We start from the raw sequence: 19,074 nt of genomic DNA, 5'->3' as shown, positions 1-19,074 counted from the left end.
AACAGGTTAACTCGCTGCTAGATTAGCCGGTGCACCAGAACGATGGATGCCTGGACTTGAGAACTAGAAACAAAAATGCCACTCCCATCACCAACTTGACCACCTCTCTGTGGATGGAGAGCTGCAAAATATCATTTTGCCCAGAGTGCTGCGCACCTTACCACACGCTGCCTCCCAATCACCATACATTTCCTGCCTTCTGTCTCTTCGACAATACTCATTTATCTTGATTGGTAGATATGGTTTTCATACTCCACATACATTGATGGCTAATTTATAAAATGACTTAAACTCTTCCATGGAGAACAACCAAAACTTTTCAAATATTCCTTTAGTTCACTTACTCTGATTTTGTGCAACGTTAATATCTGGTTTATGCATTTGGCATTGGAGAAACAACCTCCAAGGGCATTAGCTGTCCTTGCACAGAACATTTTTACTGGAGCAGCAAAGCATCTCGAGCACGGGGTGCTTCACGCAGACTAGTACATCATGTGGGGTCCAGTTAAGACAGGTAAAAGAACCCATGGAGTTATAGGAAGGGATACGTGGCGTGTAATACGTGCCCAGTAAAGTGTGTTTCATGTATTTGCAGTTCTTTACTCATGTTCGCGGTGTGAGCCACCGAAAGATAAAGTGACATGGGACGGTCACTTGCCACAGTTCATCAGCTTTCACTAAACCATGACCCCTCCCACATATTTGGAATATCGCATTCCGCGACAGGAAGGGCAGAAAGGCGAACGTGTCTGAGTCGGCGTGAAGCGTGACCTCTTTTCAAATACTGATAGCCTCTTGTGTCTGAGCTCTTGGTATGAGTCCAACATCGGGTCATTCATAACGACCACGCGTGATGCTTCTCTCGTAGTTTGGGCGCCATTTGCTGCTCATCACTGCCACCTTGTGGCAAATGATGACGGGCTGAAATTCTCTCTCTAGAACGCAGAGAATGAAAATTGTCACCAGCAAGGTTTGTATCTATATAAAGGCATGAGGCCGCAGGGAAATTACTTTATTAAAATGGGGAATTCCTGGGTGTCTTTGCAATATCCTTTTCATGTGCAGATGAGGATATGTTATGTCTTATTAGATGTGTCTTCCTACCCCTACACTCGCCACTACAGAGGTCCTCGAAGATGTCAGGTCAGGCGTGAGTAGCTCTTCTGGTCATATTTTTCCTCGCATTATGAGACTGCGTGTTTTTCTATTGTACATGCAGGACTACAGGTCACAGAATCCAAAGAAAAAAGTAATGACTAGATGCGTTCCGCATGTGCATCTGTGGCAACTCGACAGCTCTGCTCCAACCCAGAATATTTTTGTTCCCAGTCCTGGCCATGGTGGCATTGGAGCAGACAAAACTATTTGATTGGTGCTCCCACCCTCTTTTTCTTCTGTGGCAACGGAAGTGGGTGTGAAGTTGCAGGATGTGCAGTGTAGCTGATAGCTGCCAATAGTTGCAGGCAATGGGGTGGCCCCGTGAACATGTGGGAGTTTTCCCAGCATCCCAAGCCATAGCGGGAGCACATATGTCCTCGACAATGCCCGTTCCCTGACTTCACCAGTCTAACCATGGCCGGTTCAAGGTTTTTTGGGACCCCGGGCAGAACAGAAATGTGTGAGGCTCCTGTAGGATCTAACATCAGTGGAAGTGGCATCAATATACCATTAATTTTATGGCATGTTGAAGCAGCTTTGCAAGAAGCTGCTTACCCAGTATCGCTAATGCTAACATATACATAATAACCCCAATACAATAAGTGCATTTATTTGAATATCTATTAACTGGATATATATTACATTAATCAAACTGGGTTAAAAACTTGGGCCTCCGTTTCGCCAAAGTCGATATGATTACTCCGATGTTCACTGTTTCCAGGTCAGTGCACGATTAAAATTCCACAACCCAGATCTAGAGAGCAGCAATTGAAGTGACTCCTCAGCCCCCCTTTATGCAATTGAAGTTCCAGATAAGGCATTTGGGGCCGTATTTATACTTTTTGGCGCACAACTGCGCCAACGCAGTTGTGCGTCAAAAAATTTAACGCCGGCTAACGCCATTCCAAAGCGCCATGCGGGCGCCTTATTTATGGAATGACGTTAGCCGGCGGAGCTGACTGGTGTGTGTAAAAAAAAATGACCCACACCAGGCAGCGCCGGAGTAGGGGAAAATGGAGCTTGGGCATCAAAGAATGGGGCAAGTCGGTCTGAGGCAAAAAATCTGCCTCAACCCGATTAGCGCCACTTTATTTTACTCCCACCCTCCATTGACATGACTCCTGTCTTAGCAAAGACAGGAGTCATGCCCCCTTGCCCAATGGCCATGCCCAGGGGACTTCTGTCCCCTGGGCATGGCCATTGGGAATAGTGGCATGTAGGGGGGCACAAATCAGGCCCCCCTATGCCACAAAAATAAAAAATACTTACCTGAACTTACCTTAAGTTCCCTGGGATGGGTCCCTCCATCCTTGGGCGTCCTCCTGGGGTGGGCAAGGGTGGCAGGGGGTGTCCCTGGGGGCATGGGAGGGCACCTCTGGGCTCCTTCCGAGCCCACAGGTCCCTTAACGCCTGCCCTGACCAGGCGTTAAGAAATGACGCAAAAGCTGCTGGACGTCATTTTTTTTGACCCGCCCACTCCCGGGCGTCATTTTTGCCCGGGAGTTTAAATACGGCGCACATGCCTCGGAGTCATTTTTTAGACTGGAACGCCTACCTTGCATATCATTAACGCAAGGAAGGTGTCCACGCTAAAAAATGACGCAAACTCCAAGATCTTTGGCGCTAGACGGGTCTAACGCCAAAGTATAAATATGGAGTTAGTTTTGCGTCGGATTTGCGTAAAAAAAAACGACGCAAATCCGGCGCAAACAGAGTATAAATATGCCCCTCGGTTTTCAGCAGACATGGTGGATTCAACAAAAAAGGATATGTGTTAGATCAGGTTAGTGACCTGCACGTACTGCAGCAAGCAACAGAAAGCATAGACTGCAAAAGGTAAGAGGCGAAAGCACAATGTTATACACAGGTGGGGTGGTTAATATATTGGCAGGCAGAAGCACTAGAGGCTGGCCCATGCCTGCGCACTGAGCGACTAAACACAGCTATTAATCTCAAACCCCATTTTTAGGTCACGCGTAAGCAGCGCATGCGCTGTCTCTGTGAGACATGCTGTGTTCATTATATAGGCTTTAACCGTGCCCACTCTTGCATTTCGTTCTTTGTTGTGCTTGTCTTAAATGCTTCACTTTTATTGGTGCATTATGCTAAAAGTCCCTCCTTTGAGTGCTGAGTTCCCGCCCAGACAGCTTTCACTAAGAGAACATTTTTGTTGGCCATCACACTTCATCACGCTACCTCCTGTTACAGGGTGTGATGGCCCTGCCTTCCTCCTTGCATCTGGTTTCTGTTTTGCTTTTCAACCCAACTGTGTTACTTTCTCCTCGTGGCTGGTTTCAGCTTGGAAGCAGCGGTGAACATGACTGGACGCAGAAGGCAGAAAATGGCTCGCTTTTTGTGTAAGCATTATCTGCGCGCTACAGTCGCTCTGTGCAAAGTGTGATAGGGCTGTGCTGGAAGCTGTGGAGGGTGCTGGGAGCTGAAGAAAGGGCATGTCTGTACTGGAACAGTTTATCATCCTCTAAGTCTAAGTTGTGTTAGGGTGACCAGACGCCCCGGATTTCCCCGGACAGTCCCGGTTTTTAGAGGACTGCCCCGGTGTCCCGACACTTCTCTTTATTTTAAATAAATGTCCAGTTTTTTTGGTCAAAAGGGAGATTATTAACTAAATGTCCCGGTGTTTGGGACAAAGGTCAAGTCAGCTAGGGAAGCATAAGTTAAAGATGCCTACAAAGTATAAAATAAAGTAATGTATCTGTTACTGCAGGCAACACAGTCCCCTGTCTACTCCTAGCAGAGAGGGGAGTGGGGAGCAGAGAGTGGTGGGTGGGGGCGGGTTGTAGGTGCAGGGTGGGAGGTCAAGCCATAACTAATTTTATATGTAGTTTTGTAAATATGTGTGTGTATATATATATGCATTTATATATATATATACACACACACACACACACACACACACAGACATACGTATAGGCACATATTCACAAAGCCAGGCAAAAAGCAAAAAACGGGACAGGCCAGATATAAAACTGAGAGTAAAGTCTTTAGTCCTTCTTTTATGTCTGACCTGTCCCGGATTTTGCTCCTCAAAATCTGGTCACCCTAGGTTGTGTGCATTAGCCAACAGTTGTGATGTTCTACAAATGCGCAAGCGCTAAACACACCATGGCTCACTTGAAAGTCTCCTTGGGTGTGTTTATTGTTCTGGCATGTTTGAAGTTTTTCACTTTAGTTTTGTTGAGAGTTGTAACTCTGTGTTAAGTGGCTGCATGAACATTCCTCTCTTTTCTCCTTGTTGGGCTGTGGCAAAAATCTGTGATCTTCTGGTTTGAATTTGGGCTCCCCTGCGCGGTAGGGATTCTGCATTTATTCATCTGAAGATTGCAGGCCATGGCTTGTCACTCCTGTTTTAGATGTTACCTGGCACTCATCACTAAAGAGTGTCTACTCGGTGTCCAAAATATGCAGATCTACACCACTGCGTGTATACTTTTGCTAATACTCCATCTGATAGATAGTTCTTTTGAACTGTGCTTCATAAGAGGACTTGGTTAAATTTGGTGAGAATAGAGCTATAACATTGTCAGCGTGATGGTTACCTGAGATGAGAAAGCTGGTTGTAATTGTAAAGACGAAAGCACTTATGATTTTATTTATTTGACTGTGTTTAGCCCTATTACTGTAGGTAGCATCTAATGCTTTAATGACTTTTAATGTCATGTATAGGGACTAATTGCGCCTGTGTAAGGAAGCGGGATATGTAGTACTCAGCACGTCAGGTGAGGGTAAAGGTATTTTATGTAAAAAATATTTTTTTAGCAACTTCATGTGTACAGGTAGGTTTTCACGTGTCATGTGTTTCATAGGCAAGAGTAAATTGACTGAAAGGCATACCGCCAGAAAGGCTACCTTTGTGTTAAAACAGCAGGGTACCCTGGGCGGTTCTCATTGGTTTATTCATCTGCTGCTGGACGTTTTTATTGTGCTCAAATTCATATGTCACACAGGAAGTTTACATAAAGCTGGAACATTCCCAGGTTGGCTAGGTCACTGTTTATCAAAACATCTGGTGCTTCGAAGTTTGTGGTGAACAAAACACGCTCAGCCAATGGCTGTAAATCAGGTCCTTATCTCACTTTTAGTCCATTCTCCCAATGACCCTCCTCCCGCTGAATCAGCACAACACACCACATCACTCCACTCAAAACCAAAACATATAGGTAAAAGACATTGGCCCTCATTACAACCCTGGCAGTCAAAGACCGCCAGGGTTGTTTCGACGGAAGCACCTCCAACAGGCTGGCAGTGCTACTCATGGGATTACGACAGTGGTGGAAGCGCCGCGGTCGCACCGCCGGGACCAGCAGTTTCCTGCCACATTGGTCCCGGCGGTTGTAATCCCCCAGGGCAGCGCTGCTTGCAGCGCTGCTTGCAGCGCTGCCCAGGGGATTTCGAGTCCCCTTCCCGCCAGCCTTTTCATGGCGGTATGAACCGCCATGAAAAGGCTTGCAGAAAGGGGAGTCGCGGGGCCCCTGGTTCCATTTTTTTTTATATTGGTAGGAACCAGTGATGAAGCAAGTGAGATATTACAAAAAGAGGCCAGGGCACAATATATTATTTCTCTAGATCCCTGGCCAGGATACAGACAGAGAAAAGTCAAGAGGAGTAATTGAGTACACAAAGAGCAGGTTGAAATTCCACAGGCACACTGAGGGTGGTTCAAGATCACAATCCTTTGTGAAAGCTTACACATACGTCTAAAAAATAAGACAACTTAATCTCTTTCCCTGATTCTTACCTTTCTCAGTGACTCAGCACTCCTACAGCCACCTCACCACTTCTCATTATTCTCTTTCATTCCTCTTCTCTTCAGTTTGCTGTCTGGTTCTGCCTTTCTCAAATATACCATTACAGAGGTATAAGGGGCTGCCCAGTAGACCTAGGATCTGGGTGAAATAAATGTTATATAAAACACAACTGGTCCTGAAGGGGGAAGTATACCCTAGACATCCACGGTGGACACTATAAATTAACCCACATGTATCAAGTTCCAATTTTACCTCACGTGGCACTGCTGAACTTGCGTCTGTGTGTGTGTGACCAGATTTGTCTGGTGCAGCTAAAGTCTTTGCGCACCAGATATTGTGCCTCATTGCAGAGAGGTATGGGATTGGAACTAATTGTGTGTTCGGAAGTGTCTGGTGCAACTCAAGTAATCGCGCACCAGATGTTGTGCCTCATTCCAAGAAGGTGCATCATTGATAACTTTCCGTGTGCGAGCGGAATTGTCTGTTGCGTCTCAAGTCATTGCACACCTGAGGTTGTGCCTCATTCCAGGGAGGCGCTGCAGTGGTAACTTTTAATGTGGGAGCGAATTGTCTGGTGTGACTCAAGTCATTGCACACCAGACGTTGTGCCTCATTCCAGGAAGGCACTGCATGGGTCACTCGGCGTGTGCGATCGGAATCGTCTGTTGCGACTCAGGTCGTCGGGCACCAGACATTATGCCTGTATCAGGACGGCACAGAACTTGGTAACTCTTTGTATGTGATCGGAATTGCCTGGTGCAACTCAAAACATCGCACACCTGATGTTGTGCTCCCTTTCATAGAGGTGTGCAATGGTAACTCTCCATGTGCAACCAGGACACCTGGGGTGGCCAAAGTCAATGTGCCCCAGACGTAGTGCCTCCGTTCCTGGAAGGCACGGAATTTGTAACTATTTGTGGATTGAAATGTCTAGCTTGGGCACCACTGTGAACAGTGTGTGTCCCAAGGTGACCATCCCCAATGCTTTGCAGACCAGAGCCACGCCAGAATGCTGGTGTGGAGACCCCTGATTGAACTTCCTGCGGTGTAACCAAACCTTCATTTGTCAACTGTTGCCTGATCAGCCATTTTCTCTTACTCCCACCCAGCCTTTTCCCCGGGATCCTGAATAAGTCTGACCAATGGCCGCAAGTGGCCTATTATCCAGGGAAAGGTTACTAAATCTCTAACTCTTTGGGGGAGGGAATTGCTTGGAGGGTGGAGGAAGGTTTGGGTCCAAAAGGGGTCTGCGAACTCATTGACGACTCACCTGCCGAATGTCGGAGCACCGCATCAGGGTGCTGGAAGCGAGTGTATGCAAGTGTGTGTATACTAGTTTGCCTGATATACGTGGTACCGCATAGCAGTGCAGAGCGAGTATGTGGGAGTGATTGCCTGGGATTAACTACACCACATTACGGGGGTGCCATGCACGTTGATTACTATTACAGTTGACATTGAACTTTACCTGTGTGGCCTGGGCCGCAGAGCAATTTTAAAAGTGCTGACATTCTCTGGATGTACACATTGCTGCTATTGTTGGGACCCAGAATGCATCCTATATCTGTTTGATATTGAATTGGGGTGATTGCTAAGGTGGGTCTAGTGCTGCCAACATGGTTCCACCGCATGACAGTGCTGGGAGGGAAGTTGTATTTTTGCTCAAATACACATATTGCTGTTATTGCATATTAATGTTGTATTAACACAGTTGGGCCTAGTATTACTAGCTATATTTCTAAATGTGATTGATGTACAGATTTACATGATGTTCTTGTGTTAATTAATGTGTTGAATACAAACTTTATTTAAATACACCTCCTGTAAAGTCTCTTTTGTGACGCTCAGTGTATTTGCTGTGTGGGAGTGCTGTACCAATGCTTTACACACTTCCCCTGTAATAAGTCTGACTGCTCTGTGCCAAGCTACCCAAGGGTGAGTGCAGTTTATACAGTGAGTGTAATCACCCAACCTTGACGGTAGTGGTAGGCTTGTCTTGCTAGGGCCTTGCCTCACCCAACCAGAACCTGCCGCCTCCAACACATGCTTACACATATGGACAGACATGCTCACACACACACACACACTCTCACATAAACACACTCACACCCGCAGGCATGCACACGTATTTAAAACCATTTTACTTACAATAGCTGCCACCAATATGCTCCTTTCTTTATTTCACTAACAGTAAATAGCAGACTATCCTTAACTATTAGTATAAAGAAACAGCAAATGTCAGCCTGTGCATGTGTCTCCTAAATAATGATTTCTTGTGCTGCCCACAGTATCTGATTGGATTACTGTTTTTCCCATGTGATGCCATGGGATCAGTGGCATAAGAAGGGTGCCACATGCCCTAAGGAAAGTAATTGAGTTGAGGTGGGCCCACACACATCTGGACCTGGGTTCTACTGAGCTAGATGCACTACTGATAGCTAGGCCCGGTGTGGGTGAGAATGGAGGAGAGGCCTCAAACCAAGAGAGGTAGTACATTCTATGACCTCATTTTTCAATTGTAATTCTTTATCAAAAATGAATAGTGACACAATTTTCTGATTACAGCCGCAGACTAATGCTAGAATACACTTGTAAAATAAAGTACTGGAGTTTATAATGGAGATAAAAGTTTTTTTACATCTTAAGGGGCATATTTATACTTTTTGATGCAAAACTGCACTAATGCAGTTTTGCATCTAAAAGTTTAGCACTGGCTTTCGCCATTCCTGAGCACCAGCCGGGCGCCATAGTTATGGAATGGTGCAAGCCGGTGCAAAGGGCGGGCTAGCTTAAAAAAAAATTACATTAGCCGGGTGGGGCTGGCGGTATGGGAGAAGGGGGTTTTGCACTAAAAAATGACATTAGGCTGGTTAGAGGCAATACAAAAATGCCTCTAAACAGCCTAGCGTCATTTTCTGATGCAAAACCATCCATACCACATGACTCCTGTCTTAGAAAAGACAAGAGTCACGCTCACCATCCCAATGGCCAGAAGAGGGGACCAGTGTCCCCTGGGCATGCCAATTGCACCCTGTGCCATGCAGAGGGCCCCAAGTTGTGCCCCAGATGGCACTTTAATATTTAAAAAAAACGTTCCTATACTCTTCCTCTCCTCCGGTGTCCCTCTGGTGTGGGTGGGGGTGTTCCTGGGGCTTGAGGAGGGTACCTGGGGACCCATTCCATTGTGTTTAACCATGGAATTGGGCCCACAGGTCCCCTAACGCCTGGTCTGACCCAGGTTTTAAAAAGCAAGCTTTGAACCATTATTTAGCCCCTCCTCCCACCATGCATCATTTTAGCACAGGGGGATAAATATGGGGCTATGGGGTTAGCACCATTTTTTAGATGGGAACACCTACCTTGCATTTCATTGACGCAAGGTAGGTTCATGCATCTAAAAAATGGTGCAAACTTCAATATTTTGACGTTAGATGTGTCTAACGTCAAAATATAAATATGGAGTTAAAAAAGTCACAAATTCGGCGCAAATGAAGTATAAATATGCCCCTAAATATCTATATTTATGTTTAGGGTAAAAGCAGAATTGGGAGCGATATTGCGTCTGCTCTGAAGAAGCAGGAGATTGAGATATGTTACATATTCAAAGTGGCATTTTACAAGATATATACACCTTGCTGTGCATAAGGGCAGGGAAACCCACTTTTAAGCCTACTTCGCTGTCAGGGTTAACGGTCTGAAGATTCATTTCAACAGTTCTACAAGCTCAACTACATGATGCTCGATGACCAGGTTTACAGGCACAAAGGGCAAGATTTACGGCTGCTAGGCGCTGAGCAAAGCTGAACTAGCAGCAGCAACTCCTGAACAATTGTGCACAATCAAGGCTTTAAGTGGAATGAAAAAAAGATGAGGGTCTCTGAAAAGGGTGTGGCCTCTGTAATTAAGGGTGTGGCTTAGACATGGAAAGTACATGTCTGTAATTTCTTTAGTGTGGCACCCGACCACTACTCTGGTGCCTCTATGAGTTTTCTGTTATTGCATCCAGATATGTAACACAGCAACTTACACACACCTAAAATGAGTCAGGACTAATGACTTCGTCAGTGGTTGTTAGCTATTTATGATAAATTGGTGACAACAACTTTGGGCTCCCAGATAGTATGCTGCTCGCCGTAAAGCACTTCAACGTCTCGTCAGGGGTAGTAAATGCCATATAAATGCAATTTCAATACAGTTCAATGCAGGAAATAATTAATATTGAAAATATCTAAATTATGAAATTATGAAACAGTGAATTAGACATTGCTGGGGATTGTGGAAGGGGTAGTGGTCTTCACAGTATCTCAATCGCTCCTATCATGCCCACTCTATGTTATACATGTACACCCTTTTTCTCTTCACAGCTGGTTCACCTGCAGATCATTTATCTCATCTCTTTCCCTTTCACAATTCCATTTTCCCTCTCTTCTGAATGCACTACCTCCCATCTCCTTCACCCCCAAGCACACAACATACTAACTCACTACATTTTCTTTAACTTTCGACTTGTCAGTTTTTTGACAACTGTGAACCTCCTTCACACACATTCGTACTGAATCAACTGGAAGACATGACCATTGTTCTGTGAGCTCTGTGTAGATGCAAAGGATTGGATGACCATGTATTCAGAACACATCTCAGACCCACTGACGGCCACTGTGAGAAACTCTCAATGCCTCCAGCCTCAGCGCTAGAGTTCTCACATGTGGCCTGTGATAAACTCCAGGAGGTAACTCAGTTCACCGTGGGAAGTATAAAAGGTTAATATCCTACACGGGAAACAAACAGAAATAGCACATTCTGGAAACAGTAAACAATTGTAAAGAATGCAAGATGAAGTAAAACGTGAATTTTAAACAGGAATTATATATCTGATATGGATTACCTTAATGTTTTTTTATATCCTTGTTCAAAAATCGATCAGTGTTTATGTCTGTAAAGCTAGGGACATGAATATAGGGCCCATATGTATGCGTTTTAATGTCTGTTTCAAATTCATACATAGTTTGAGACCTGGGGGGACTTGGCTCACTTAAAGCGCTCTGCACAACGACTGCATACATTTATGCAGGAGTAATCCCCATGCAAATAGTAGAAAGTGGGAGATTTAAAGCTTAGTTTGCATGCTTCCAAGAAACATACACTATTTTATGGTAGCTGTGGTATATAATAATAGCACGTGTACTAACAGTACGGGTTCTTTTTAACCATATCCAACTACATATCTATATCACAAATTATATTTAGATGTGCTCAAATCGTGTTCCACACCCTGGTGATCAGGTGTACTTCAGAGTGAAAGATCTAGTCCAGACGAATAATTGACGTATGACACTGGAGCGCTGAAAATTCTGAACCTTATTACAATTATTTAAAAAAGGCAGACCACATATTTGTAGTTTTGTTCCTTTTATTTTCAGGGCTTCAGCTGTTGTTGATACCTTGCAAACACATCTAGCTTCTGACACGTGTCTTGTTTAATCAAAGACTTTTTCAAGCTTGCAATATATATGAAAAAAATATATATATTTTATATATATATTTATATATAGCGGTGGTCACCACTAGGTAGTTCTAGTTAGGACCATTTTTCCATTGGAAAAGAGTTTTTTGACTTGCCTATATTTTTGACACTGTTTGATGAATCTTCACAAAAGTTTACCCAAAAATTGCCTAGGTGATTCTTGTTGCATACAGAAAGTTTTTACGTGATCTGTCAAGCCGGGGCCGAGAAAAAGGGGAGGGGTGGTCAAAAAAGTTGTGCGTCCCATAGGACCTTTAGATATGACTACAGCACGAACCACTGGAAGGAATTACACCAAATGTGGCAGAAAGCTAGATTTCATTACGCAGATTTACGCTTTCGCTTAGTTGGTGTAAATCCATCCAGTAGTTTTTGGGAAATTAAGGAGATCCAAATTTGTATATCTCTGGCTGAGAAGCCTTCAGGAATAATGAGCTTGTGCAGGGTACTGCACAGCTCTGATTAGCTGCCAACACTTCAAACAGGAATTGTTGGAAGCCATCTTGGGAATCGAAATGTGAAAAAAAAGAAAAGGGGCCAGGATAGAGACACCCTGACCCCTTAGATCTGGTGGTGGATTCCCAGAGGGACCCCGCACAGGCAAAAAAGGTATCTTTTAAACATTTTTACAGCAAATTCACAAAATTTGAGGCAACAATTTTTTTGAAAAAGCGTAAGCTCCCGTGCTTGTTTTTTGTAAAGCCCCGGGGTGGGACAGGTCCCGGAGAAAAGTAATAAAATAAGGAGTGAGGCACACGGGGCCCCCCGCCTGGGCTTTTCAGTGTCTTGGGGACTGCCACCTCCCCGGGGCTTATTTTTCATTTAATGTGGGGGCGTGCGGCCCCCAGCAGCCCCGGGGACCACCACCTCCCCCGGGGTAGTAAATAAAATGACGTGCATGGGGGTGGTGCAGCACCCCCTACAGCCCTGGGGAGCACCACTTCCCCAGGAAAAACATGAAAAATAATAAGGTGGTCCATTCTGGGCCCCTGCAGCCCCAGGGACCACCACGTCCCCAGGGCAGTACGCATTGGAGGGGGGGCGCTTGGCCCCCCTCGAGGATCCAATGATGGCCCTGGGGACCAACATCTCCCAGGGCCAGCTCCTGCTATGTGCCCACCCCTGGGACATAGCTGCTTGCTTTTTGCGTGGTGGGAGATGATAGCTTCCAACAAACAAAAGCAAACAAAGTCCCCTTTGTGCCCGTTGTCGTTTTCCTTTAATTTCTTTTAAAATTAAAATGTTTAAGGTTCATACTGAAAGGTGATCTCACTCTTTTTAATTGACAAATACATTTTCCTTTTCAATTTGTCCAGAAATATCTCATTCTAAATATATCAATCATCAAAGCTTAAAAAACTCTCTGTCACTCTCCCTCTCTTTCTCACTCTTTCTCTTTCAATCTCCTTCTCACACTCACACACCCACTCAGACCCTCACGCTCCCACGCACAGACCCACTCAGACCCTCGTGCACCCACTCACAGCCCCACTCAGACCTTCACACACCCACTCACAGATTCACTCAGGCGCACGCACCCATTCAGACTCTCACACACCTACTCACAGACTCACTGAAACCCTCATGCACCTCATGCACAGACCTGCACAGACACTGATGCACCCAATAAGACACTGATGCACCCACTACGACACTAATGCACCCACTCTCACAGAGGCTCTAACAGCCACTCTCACCCCCAGATACACCCTCTCACACCTATTCTCACACCCAGAGAGACAGGCTGCGGCCAGCTCCCCCCGCGCATAGCCAAAGGTCCGTGCAAAGCATAGGGTTGGGTGGTTAGAGGGGTTGGCCAGAGGGTCTGGCTGCAGGCCAGGCCTTGCGGGCAACCCCTGCCACACACGGGTGAAGGCCGTGCATGGCACAACGTTAGGTGCTTATAGGGGGTCAGCCTGCGGCCAAGCCCCGTGGCTAACTGCAACAGAACACAGCTGAAGGCAGTGAACTGAAGTGGTTGGATTAACATATAGTAATGAAAATTTCTAAATGTTAAACAAACCTTAGAATTTCGCTGAAAAAAACAAAGGTTACAGGGATGTTAAAGTTAGAAAATAGAATAAAAAAAAAATAGAAATTCACTGGAAAAACCAAAGGTTACTGGGATGTTACAGTTAATCTCACATGTTAAACGTACAAAAAATATAGAAATTCACCAGTTATAGATAGATTTACCTCAAGTAACTATAACTCATGCCCTAAGGTAACTATAACTCGTGCCTTCGCCATGCACTGCTAATTACCCCACAAATTACAGCATTCCTGATATCTTTGATAACATCACTGATAATATCAATGTAAACTTTGCAGCAAATGTTTTTATGAAAAAAGAGTAGATGGCGGGGCGTGATCTATAGTTACCTTAGGGCACAAGTTATAGCTACTTAAGGTAACTCTAACTATAACAGGTGAATTTCTATGGTTTTGTACATTTAAAATGTAAGCCTAACTACAACATCCCTGTAACCTTTGGTTTTTTCGCTGTCAGAAAGTGGACTTTGTTTGCTTTTGCTTGGTGAGAGTTGTCAGCTTCCACCAAGCAAAAGCAAACAGCTATGTCCCGGGGGTGGGCACCCAGGGACATTGCAGGAGCCGGCCCTGGGGGGTGGTGGGTCCCAAGGCCGATATTGTCTCCACAACCATAGCCCCGGGGAGGTGGTGGTCCCCGGGGCTAAGGGGTCCAAAGCTGACCCCCTTCACTCTTTTATTGTAGCCCCAGGGAGGTGGCGGTCCCCAGTGCTGCGGGGGGGGGCTGCACCCCGCACTGTATTTACTGAAAGCCGCAGGGAGGTGGCGGCCCCCGGGGCTGCAAGGGGGCCATGCCGCCCCTGCACTACATTTGTTTAAAACCCAGTGGAGTTGGCAGTCCACTGGGGCTACAGGGGGACTATTGGCCCTCCTGTATTCGATTAGTAGTTGTGCCACGGGGAGGTGGCAGTCCCTAGGTTTATAGGGGGCATGCACCCCCCCCACATCCACTGTCTTAAAAGCCCCAGGGAGGTAGTCTCCCCCATTCAAAATGTATTTGCCCCTGGGACCTGGCCCACCTGGGGGCTGTTTACAAAATAAACACGGGAGCTGATGCTTGTTTTATTTTTATTTTCAGATGATCTGTGCTGGAAAATTGAGAAACAAATGCTTTTTAAGCCCTGGGGTGTCCCTCAGAGTTAAAGGGTCAAGGTGACTCTACCCTGGCCCCTTTTCTTATTTTTTTACTTTTTTTTCTCGGATTTGGCTGAAGCTGAGTTTCAACATGGCTGCCAACACTTCCTTGTTGAAGTACTGTCAGCCAATGAGATCTCTGCATGAGATCGGGAGGGTTCGCAGAGCCTTCGCGTCCCTATATATATATATAAATTTCGATTTTCTTTAATTTCTCAAAAACTACCAAATGCATTTACACCAAATAACAAAAAGGTTGCTTTCTTGACCAGGAGCTACATTTCTGACAAATCTGGTGTAATTCCAGCCTGTCGTTTGAACGCTATTGCTGTTCAAAATCCCTATGGAAAAAAATGCTTGGGGAAAAAGCGTTTTGGGACTCCCCTTTTTCTCGGCCCCCACTTGACGGATCACCCTGAAACTTTCCCGACAGCAGCTGACGTAAGCGTACAATATTTTTAGAGAAGTTTGTGAAGTTTCGTCAACTGGTGCCAAAGATATAGACAAGTCCAAAATGGTATATATATATATGAAAATATATATATATGATTGTGATCTAAAAACATATGTTTACACCAGTGAAATCTAAAGAAGAAAAAGAAGTTGTACATACACATAAATGCACCACATAGAAACCCGATGAACACTAGAAAGAAGGAATGCCCAATATGCAACTCATGCATGAGTTACATCATCATTTGAGTCCATTGCTTACAAGTGGAACACAAACAAAAGTTCCTCCAACTCCTGAGAAGAAGATGTGATAAATCAAAATGTATTCCTTGGTTTTTTTTGCGAGGTAAACTATATCCGAGAAATAGGGAGATACGCCAAACCGCCATGTGTGGCGGTGGTTTGGCTGCAGGGCCGGAAGCCAATCCCACACTACCTAAGGCCTTTGGCTGTGCGCGGGTGGGGGTTTGACCACAAGGCCTGGCTTTGGCCAGTCCCCGCCAAAGGCAACCAACCTTACACTGAGCAAGGCCTTCAGCTGTGCACAGCAGGGGGTTGGGCGCAGGGCCCCCACATCCACTTTCTTAAAAGCCCCAGGGAGGTAGCTTCCCCCATTCAAAATGTATTTGCCCCTGGGACCTTGTTGAAGTACTGTCAGCCAATCAGATCTCTGAATGAGATCGGAAGGGTTCGCAGAGCCTTCGCGTCCCTATATATATAAATTTCGATTTCCTTTAATTTCTCAAAAACTACCAAATGGATTTACACCAAATAACAAAAAGGTCGCTTTCTTGACCAGGAGCTACATTTCTGGCAAATTTGGTGTAATTCCAGCCTGACGTTTGAACGCTATTGCTGTTCAAAATCCCTATGGAAAAAAATGCATGGGGAAAAAGCGTTTTGGGACTCCCCTTTTTTCTCGGCCCCCACTTGACGGATCACCCTGAAACTTTCCAGACAGCAGCTGACGTAAGCGTAGAATATTTTTAGAGAAGTTTGTGAAGTTTCGTCAACTGGTGCCAAAGATATAGACAAGTCCAAAATGGTATATATATATATGAAAATATATATATATATGATTGTGATCCAAAAACATATGTTTACACCAGTGAAATCTAAAGAAGAAAAAGAAGTTGTACATACACATAAATGCACCACATAGAAACCCGATGAACACTAGAAAGAAGGAATGCCCAACATGCAACTCATGCATGAGTTACATCATCATTTCAGTCCATTGCTTACAAGTGGAACCACAAACAAAAGTTCCTCCAACTCCTGAGAAGAAGATGTGATAACTCAAAATGTATTCCTTGTTTTTTTTGCGAGGTAAACTATATCCGAAAAAAAGGGAGATACGCCAAACCGCCATGTGTGGCGGTGGTTTGGCTGCAGGGCCGGCGGCCAATCCCACACTACGCAAGGCCTTTGGCTGTGCACGGGTGGGGGTTTGACCACAAGGCAGGGCTTTGGCCAGTCCCCGCCAAAGGCAACCAACCTTACACTGAGCAAGGCCTTCAGCTGTGCACAGCAGGGGGTTGGGTGCAGGGCCCCCACATCCACTTTCTTAAAAGCCCCAGGGAGGTAGCTTCCCCCATTCAAAATGTATTTGCCCCTGGGACCTGGCCCACCTGGGGACTGTTTACAAAACAAACGCGGGACCTGACACTTGTTTTTGTTTTATTTTCAGAAGATCTGTGCCGGAAAATTGAGAAACAAATGCTTTTTAAGCCCTGGGGTGTCCCTCAGAGCTAAAGGAACAAGGTGACTCTACCCTGGCCCCTTTTCTTATTTTTTGACTTTTTTTTCTGGGATTTGGCTGAAGCTGAGTTTCAACATGGCTGCCAACACTTCCTTGTTGAAGTACTGTCAGCCAATCAGATCTCTGAATGAGATCGGAAGGGTTCGCAGAGCCTTCTTGTCCCTATATATATAAATTTAGATTTCCTTTCATTTCTCAAAAACTACCAAATGGATTTACTCCAAATAACAAAAAGGTCGCTTTCTTGACCAGGAGCTACATTTCTGGCAAATTTGGTGTAATTCCAGCCTGACGTTTGAACGCTATTGCTGTTCAAAATCCCTATGGAAAAAAATGCATGGGGAAAAAGCGTTTTGGGACTCTCCTTTTTTCTCGGCCTCCACTTGACGGATCACCCTGAAACTTTCCAGACAGCAGCTGACGTTAGCGTACAATATTTTTAGAGAAGTTTGTGAAGTTTCGTCAACTGGTGCCAAAGATATAGACAAGTCCAAAATGGTATATATAAATATGAAAATATATATACAGTATATGATTGTGATCCAAAAACATATGTTTACACCAGTGAAATCTAAAGAAGAAAAAGAAGTTGTACATACACATAAATGCACCACATAGAAACCCGATGAACACTAGAAAGAAGGAATGCCCAACATGCAACTCATGCATGAGTTACATCATCATTTGAGTCCATTGCTTACAAGTGGAACCACAAACAAAAGTTCCTCCAACTCCTGAGAAGAAGATGTGATAAATCAAAATGTATTCCTTAATTTTTTTGCGAGGTAAACTATATCCGAGAAATAGGGAGATACGCCAAACCGCCATGTGTGGCGGTGGTTTGGCTGCAGGGCCGGCGGCCAATCCCACACTACGCAAGGCCTTTGGCTGTGCGCGGGTGGGGGTTTGACCACAAGGCCTGGCTTTGGCCAGTCCCCGCCAAAGGCAACCAACCTTACACTGAGCAAGGCCTTCAGCTGTGCACAGCAGGGGGTTGGGCGCAGGGCCCCCACATCCACTTTCTTAAAAGCCCCAGGGAGGTAGCTTCCCACATTCAAAATGTATTTGCCCCTGGGACCTTGCCCACCTGGGGACTGTTTACAAAACAAACGCGGGAGCTGACACTTGTTTTTGTTTTATTTTCAGAAGATCTGTGCTGGAAAATTGAGAAACTAATGCTTTTTAAGCCCTGGGGTGTCCCTCAGAGCTAAAGGGTCAAGGTGACTCTACCCTGGCCCCTTTTCTTATTTTTTTACTTTTTTTTCTGGGATTTGGCTGAAGCTGAGTTTCAACATGGCTGCCAACACTTCCTTGTTGAAGTACTGTCAGCCAATCAGATCTCTGAATGAGATCGGAAGGGTTCGCAGAGCCTTCGCGTCCCTATATATATATAAATTTCGATTTCCTTTAATTTCTCAAAAACTACCAAATGGATTTACACCAAATAACAAAAAGGTTGCTTTCTTGACCAGGAGCTACATTTCTGGCAAATGTGGTGTAATTCCAGCCTGTCGTTTGAACGCAATTGCTGTTCAAAATCCCTATGGAAAAAAATGCATGGGGAAAAAGCGTTTTGGGACTCCCCTTTTTTCTCGGCCCCCACTTGACGGATCACCCTGAAACTTTCCAGACAGCAGCTGACGTAAGTGTAGAATATTTTTAGAGAAGTTTGTGAAGTTTCGTCAACTGGTGCCAAAGATAAAGACAAGTCCAAAATGGTATATATATATATGAAAATATATATATATATGATTGTGATCCAAAAACATATGTTTACACCAGTGAAATCTAAAGAAGAAAAAGAAGTTGTACATACACATAAATGCACCACATAGAAACCCGATGAACACTAGAAAGAAGGAATGCCCAACATGCAACTCATGCATGAGTTACATCATCATTTCAGTCCATTGCTTACAAGTGGAACCACAAACAAAAGTTCCTCCAACTCCTGAGAAGAAGATGTGATAACTCAAAATGTATTCCTTGGTTTTTTTGCGAGGTAAACTATATCCGAAAAAAAGGGAGATACGCCAAACCGCCATGTGTGGCGGTGGTTTGGCTGCAGGGCCGGCGGCCAATCCCACACTACGCAAGGCCTTTGGCTGTGCACGGGTGGGGGTTTGACCACAAGGCAGGGCTTTGGCCAGTCCCCGCCAAAGGCAACCAACCTTACACTGAGCAAGGCCTTCAGCTGTGCACAGCAGGGGGTTGGGTGCAGGGCCCCC

The sequence above is a fragment of the Pleurodeles waltl genome, chromosome 7 (genome assembly GCF_031143425.1).
Source record: "Pleurodeles waltl isolate 20211129_DDA chromosome 7, aPleWal1.hap1.20221129, whole genome shotgun sequence".
NCBI lineage: Eukaryota > Metazoa > Chordata > Amphibia > Caudata > Salamandridae > Pleurodeles > Pleurodeles waltl.
The sequence above is the reverse complement of the archived record's forward strand: the minus strand, read 5'-3'. Positions refer to the sequence as shown.